Genomic DNA, 7,135 nt, shown 5'->3' on the forward strand with positions numbered 1-7,135 from the left:
CAGGAAAGTGGCCCGGAGAGTTCTGAGCTCAGAGTAAGCCTCTGGCTGGGGGGAAGAATCCAGCCTTCAGGGAAGTTGGCTACTAGCTGCTCCTAACCACCCTCTCCAAGGCAGATATTAAAAATGGATTGGCAGTAGCCGGCTTCCCAGGTCACCTCTCTCAAATATCTTGCCAAATCCTAACTAGTGTAAAGAACATTCGAAGCAGGCCTGGCCAGGTTCGGGCCCACCTCTTGCTACCTACTAACCAGCTGCTTGAGACACCGGCCCTGTCAGAAATGGGAAGGGAGGACCCTCAGATGACTCCCAGCTTCTTCCAGGTCCGGGTGCAGAGGGGTCTTCGTTAAGGCATGCCCACCCTTTCCACCAGGAAGCGGCTTCTTTGTCTCATGATCAGTAATAGGTTTCTGCTAAAAACAAAATATCTGGCTTGCGTAGGTACACACAGCAGCTGCCTAGAATTCAGGGTGAAAGCTGGTAACACATCTCCCTGTAGGAAGACAGGGAGCCTTCAAAGAGGTCAGACGATGTGACTGACCTTGTAGCTCACCGGGCGTGGGCCTTGCCCTCCCACCATACCCTCTCCAACGTATTCGGCGACACATGTCTGTGCCTCTCCACCCAGATGCCCTCCTCAGCCCCACTCCACCTGGGAGGAAATGGTCTTTGCCTTTAAGGGATCACAACTTTGCTAGAAGGTCAGAGAACGTATTGACCCTGTCACCTCCCCTTCTAAAACCTCCATATGTAATTCCTGGAATTAATCTGAGCACCCATCTCTGTGAGCCTGCTGTGTGTTTTCCAAGGCTTTGGAGAGGCAGCCAGTGTTATGGGGCCTTAGGTTTCCAAGCGGCTTGGTAAGATACAGGCCTGGGGTAACAGGGAATGGGGGGACTGAAGAGTCAGCCTCTTGCTTCTCAGCTCCCCAGCAATAAAACCTCAACCCTCTATGTTTCTGGCCCCATTGGACCTAAATGATGCCCGCCTGGGTGGTCCAGGGATGCCTTCCCGGTGCTGGCAAGCAAGCATCCAGCCAAACTGCCCCCCAGCCGCCATCACTGTGCCCTCCCTTCACAGGCTGGAAGACCATGATTAGACCGTCCTAAAATGCATAGAATTCACAGTCACTGAGTGCAGAATGTAGTCGATGATGCCATAATGGTGTTGTACAGTGGGTGACAGAGGACAGCCACCCCCGTGAGCATACCATAACACACAGAGCTGTCAATCACTATGTTGTACACCTGAAATGAATGTAACATTGTGTGTCGACTACACTTCAACCAAAAAAAAAAAAAAAATCACTGAACATCACCTCTAATGCATCTATTTGAACCTTATCTCTCTTAAAACTTTGCAGCCTCTCCTATCAGAGGAAACATGTGAGGGCGCAAGGAAGCAGAAAGGCAAATACAAAAAATCACATTCAGCACAGTCCTACGGATGATCTCACAGCCAGGTGGGCCTGAGATCGCCCCTTCCAAAGGGAAAACAGGCCAGGATGTCTTTTGTCCTTCCAGCCACGTAGGACTGCCGTGATTCTACAAACCCACCCAGTGATCCGCAGCAAACCAAATCAAAGACGTTTGCTGGCTCCTGGAGTTTAGGACAAAGCCTTACTTCAATTAAAATGCCTATGGATCGTATGCCAGAATGAGAAAGTTTTAAATTTGAATTATTAAGCTTCCAGCCACCATCCGAATGGATGTAAATTATCTAGCTCCAATTTGTTTCGTTTAAAACGGACCTTGGGCTTGGACATTTTGGCTGCGGTGCATATTACTGTCCAGGCACAGAGAACACAAACGGAAGAGCAGTTTCCACTCTTAGGAGTCACAGCCCTTGACCTCCTAAGCTCATCCCCCACCAGGGTCATCCCTTACTGAGGGCCATACGCACGTACGTGCATGTGTGCACATGTGTGTGTGTGTGTTCACAGTGCTTCACACACAACAATTTATTCATCCCATCAACAAGCATTTATTGAGCCCCTACTGATGAGTATCTAAGTTGGTCTTAGAGATACACACCCATGAGCAAGTCCAAGGTAACAGCCCTGGGACGACCTGTGAGGAAAGCAGGTAATCACCTAAACAATGACTCTACAATGTGGGAAACACAGGGATGGGACAACAGGTTATTAAAAATAATACCTCAGGTAGGGACAGCGTGTCAGGTGTTGACAGCCACAGTGTCTCATTCCCACAACACCTTACAAAGGTAGGTGTCTCCCCACTTTCCAAATGAGTGTCCCGAGACTGTCTCACACCGCACACTGCCTCTCTACCAGCATGAGCGCCTGCATCGTCATTTAGGTCTTAAATCCCCATCGTGGTCCCAACGCCGCACCTGGCAACCTGCATGGCTTGTCCAGGCACGGATCCAGATGTCGCTCGGTGTTACACAGCGCACTGCATGCCCTGGGAAGAAAAGACCACGGAGGTCACTCACCACAAGGAGCGCTCCGGCAGGCCACAAGAAACAAGAGAATAATGACAGCACAAAGCAAGGACCCAGCACGGCACGACAGTCTGTGGTCGCCTACCAGCAGAGCAGAGTGCTTCAAGACAGCAAGTCTGAAGAACTCACTGTGGAGGGAAGGTCTTCAGGAGGCAGGGCCCTGGTCTTAAGATCATGTGAGGTCAGACGGCGGGAGAGGAAAGCGGTGCTCAGCGGGATGTCCAGAAGGCTCCCACGTTAGGCTGAACCATCCCTGTAAGGGGAGCCCAAGGGCGGGACAAGCCAGCCTGCTCCAGCTGCTAAGAGTGGCGAGGGTACCCCGTGGGGCTAAAAGTGACCCAGCTATTACAGCTCCGTTCACAAGAACCCCTCCCAGAAATCACTCCAGGGGATGGAAGCAGTGCTTTATGGATGGAGAGTGAGACCCCAAAGGGCCTCCTGGAGTCAACACAAAGTTGAAGACTCAACAAACAGTCTTCTAAAGGGGCAGCAGTGCTCATGACAGGAGTTTGGACTCAGAGTGGGGAGGCCAAAGGCAACATCAATGTGCCTCCCCGCACATGACCCTTTTCCCAGAAGACCTCCATTCACAAAATTGGCAAACAGAAGGCTGAACAAAAATTGACTTGCAGGCCAAGTTATTATCCTGCCTGGAACACCCACATGTGTCAGTCAGTCCTGCAGATAATATCTCCCTTGGTTAAATGCTTTACTGCAGATTAAAATACTTCTACATGTGATTTTCAAAATAGCCACAAATAAGCACTGAGACTCTCACTTTATTTTTTTCCTAAGTTTTTATGTATTCATTTAAGTAATGTGTATACCCAACACGGGGCTCAAACTCACAACCCAGAGAACAAGAGTCACATGCTCCTCTGACTGAGCTAGCCAGGCACCCGTAGGCCACTTGCTTTAAAAATAAAGATCCTGAGGGGAGCCTGGGTGGCTCAGTGGGTTAAGCCTCTGCCTTCGGCTCAGGTCATGATCTCAGGGACCTGGGATCGAGCCCCGCATCTGGCTCCCTACTCAAAAGGAAGCCTGCTTCCCCCTCTCTCTCTGCCTGATGCTCCGCCTACTTGTGAACTCTCTCTGTGCCAAATAAATAAAATCTTTAACAACAACAACAAAATGAAGATCCTGAGGGTCAGAGAGGGTAAGGGACTTACTCAAGGTAAGTAGCAAGTTGCAGAGCCAGATTTTGAACCAGGATCTCTGTCCAGGGGTCTGTCTGCTGGATCATTACTGCGACTATCAGAGTACTTTATAAAGTTCTTTACAGGGACAGAGAGCTTTTATGACAGTCCTGGGGAGTCCACACAGACACACAGACACACAGACACTCATACATAAGGTACTCTCTTGTTTTCCTAAAAGTAAAGCAATAATAGTAATAATATCGAGTGCACACATCTCACCTCCTCTGGCTATGGACTTGGTCTCAGCATATGCATAAGCGAAAAGAGTACCTTTTATTTCGATGACTCCTAAAGACATGCCGGTCAAGTGTAGAATGAACACAGGTCTGGGTATAACTCACTGCTCACAAGGGCCCTGCATCTGTGCTCCTTATCTGCGCATTTCCATTTCTGTGCTCTTTCCTTCATCTCTGTCTTAGCTCAGGACTTGTTTTCAGGAAGTGGTTATTTCCAAGGCAGATGTAAAAACCACAGGGCTTGGGAAAAACAAAACAAAACAAAACAAAACAAAACAAACCACTTTCCCCTCAAATCAACCATTTTCCTCATTTTCAGGCAAAGCAAAAGCAGCTGTATCAGGCAGATGGAATATATATTTTATTTAAAAAACCCACAACTCCCAGTTTCTCAGAGCCCTTTCTCCTAAATCCACAGGTCACACAAATTAAGTCAGCCCATCAACGAGGTGTCAATTAGCCTTACATGGTGGGGAGAAAGTTCTACACAGAAACGAAGACCAAGACAAAAGTCAAAGCTAAATGTAGTGAAAATGGAGCACGCCACCTCCCAGCTCAGAGGCAGAGGGCCTGCCATCTCGCCCACTAAGTGAAGATCACAAACCCCCACCCCCACCAGCCTTAGGGAGACTGCGTTTTTTTTTTTTTTTCTTTCTTTCTCATAACATATAATTCTACCAAAAGATCTTACTGAAAATAAAGTCATATACTTAATCCATAAAGCAATTGGCTCGCCTAATTTTAATCACCCCTCTTTCTAAGAGAATTTATATAATGAGCCCACACTACACAAATGGAATTAAAATATATTTTTTCACCATATTTTTCCCCCAGTGGGGAAACTCAAAGGAAAACTCCATATACCACTCGCTTTGCTGAAAACCACAGGAACAAAGTGATTTAATTCTAGTTAAAACAAGTACTTCAACCACTTTCACCCTTAAACCTTTATCTTAAACATATCCATGAAATATCATTTTTCAGAACTTTCCTTCTTCCTTATTCCCTCAGAAAATCTCCAATATATCATAAGCTCCTCCTAAATGCAGGCTCTCAGTGACATCCGGAGTTGTTATTAAACACATACAGAAATACTTTGTTACAGTAACCTTTTAAAAATGGCTTTTAGGGGCGCTCACTGGGTGAGCCACTGGGTGGCTCAGTGGGTTGGGCCTCTGCCTTCGGCTCAGGTCTTGATCTCAAGGATCCAGGATCAAGCCCCAAGTGGGGCTCTCTGCTCAGCGGGGAGCCTGCCTCCCCCCCCTGCCCCCGCCTACTTGTGATCTCTCTCTCTTGGTCAAAGAAATAAATCTTTTTTAAAAAATGGCTTTTAGGGGTGCCTGGGTGGCTCAGTCGGTTAAGTGTCTGCCTTCTCAGGTCATGATCCCAGGGTCCTGGGATTGAGCCCTGTATCGGGCTCCCTGTTGGGGTGTGGGGGGAAGCCTGCTTCTCCCTCTCCCTGTCCCCGTTTGTGTTCCCTCTCTCGCTATGCCTCTCTCTGTCAAATAACTAAACTATTTTTTTAAAATGGCTTTTGTTCCCCATTCTTATCTGAACTTGTAACAAATTTTTGTTAAGCTCCACACTGGAAATTCCCATTAGGTAACCTAGGGTGTGGGTGCTTTTGAATTTCCTTCTTAAAAAAAAAAAGGCTTAGGATCAGGACATTAGATGAATATGGAAAAGTCCATATTTTGATACAAGTGTAAGTAAATACACACTTTGTGTCTGTTTTAAGATCATTCACACAAAACATTATCCACTAAAATCAAATCCTTATGTTGAACCTAAATTCAGGCGTGAAAATTGGGTTTCATGCTACTTAGACCAGAGCTCAACACATCCTGTCAATAACCAGTCAAGGGGAAACTGAGCCCCTCCCGAGACGCCTCAAAATAATCATTCCTTGTTCAGCAGAAACTGAATGACTTTGCCCTCAGAGTCACAGCTTCCGCAACCAATGGAAGTATGCTCTGAATCCAGATAGCCATATTAGACTCTCAATCTTTTATCTGCTACAAATTTAACATTGTAAAGGAAACCAAAGCAACCAGGAACACCAACGGGGTAATTAAATCTCTGGCTGGAGGAAGTTTCAAAATCCAACCCAACACCAACATCGGGCAAGTCGTCATATATCACCTACCCATACTTGCTCTCGTTACTCTGAAAATTCAAAAAGAGAAAGCATGAATATTTTAAATCCTACTAATTCGTCGGTACGCTGTTCAAGTCACATACAAGACCTAACACCAGATTTGCAAATATATCTTACTAAGATTTTGCCTCACCTCGGAACTACAAAAGCGGACAAGAATTACTGCAGACCATTAAATCTGTTCCCGTCCAGGGGTCTTAATCAATACCGTATGCAGCATCGTCTAGCACTGAAATTGCCTCTTCCATCATAGCCCATTTTCGCGGCTTTATTTCTGGACCCCAGGACGCGCTGGGCTAACAACTCTTCTCTGTAATTTGCACATCTCTTGGAAGGGAGAGGGAGCCCCCGATTCAAACTGCGTTTGTCTACCGCCCACTGCTCCCAATATTATGCATTCGCACACCCCAGTAGCATGCGCTTCCGGCACCCCCCCGCCCCCCCCCCCCCCCCCCCCCCCCGGTACCTGCCAAGTTCCTCGCCCGTGTCATAGTAATCATCCACGTTTTCCTGCCTGAACACAGTCAGGATAAACTGTCAGTCCTCCCCAAAGTCCAGCGCACTTCAGCTCCGCTTCCCACACCATCGCCACCGCTCCTGCGCCTCCGTGGGCCCCTCATGCATCAGTCTCCAGTCCTTTAAAATAATAGCAATAATAATAATAATACAATGACAACCCCAAAACGAAAGAGTCCTCCCCGACTAAGAGCCCCTCCCGAGGACCACCTCTGCCGGGTTGCTAAGAGGCGCACCCTTTGTTAAACCTGCGCCAGGACGTCCCCCGGCCCCGCATCGCCCGCGCGCGCGTGGAGCCGGGCACAACCGCACCCCGAGGTCCGCGTCGTCGAAAGCAGGGCGCTCGGCGCGGATCCGAACCGGCTCCGGAAGTGACTGGCCTCCCCGCCTCCCCTCTCTCCACACACGCACGCCCACCCAGCTCCCCACCTCCGGGAGCGCCGCGGGAGAATGAAGCTCTCGCCCCGGCGGAACGCGCCTCGCTGGAAGCATCCCCCTCCGGCCTGCGGCGGCTCAGCGGCCTCCGCGCCACCTCCCGGCTCCCGCACTCCCCGGCCGCCGCGGCC

At 48.8% G+C, this 7,135-nt stretch overlaps 1 long non-coding RNA gene across 5 annotated transcripts in view; it reads right to left on the minus strand.

The window, feature by feature from the left end:
* LOC132008339 (uncharacterized) overlaps window positions 1-6,961 on the minus strand; it is an 18,583-nt gene extending 11,622 nt beyond the window's left edge. For 2 of the 5 annotated variants that reach the window (XR_009401611.1, XR_009401610.1), the window contains exons 1-2: window positions 6,806-6,948; window positions 6,520-6,689 (exon numbers count right to left, since the gene is read on the minus strand). This is a non-coding gene — a long non-coding RNA (uncharacterized LOC132008339). Of the gene's footprint in view, window positions 1-2,349; window positions 2,421-3,929; window positions 4,136-6,519; window positions 6,690-6,805 lie in introns of all 5 variants that reach the window. The other 3 variants (XR_009401608.1, XR_009401609.1, XR_009401612.1) reach the window with 3 other exon arrangements.
* Window positions 6,962-7,135: the final 174 nt, after the last annotated feature.

This window comes from Mustela nigripes, unplaced genomic scaffold (genome assembly GCF_022355385.1).
Source record: "Mustela nigripes isolate SB6536 unplaced genomic scaffold, MUSNIG.SB6536 HiC_scaffold_114, whole genome shotgun sequence".
NCBI classification, from domain to species: Eukaryota; Metazoa; Chordata; class Mammalia; order Carnivora; family Mustelidae; genus Mustela; species Mustela nigripes.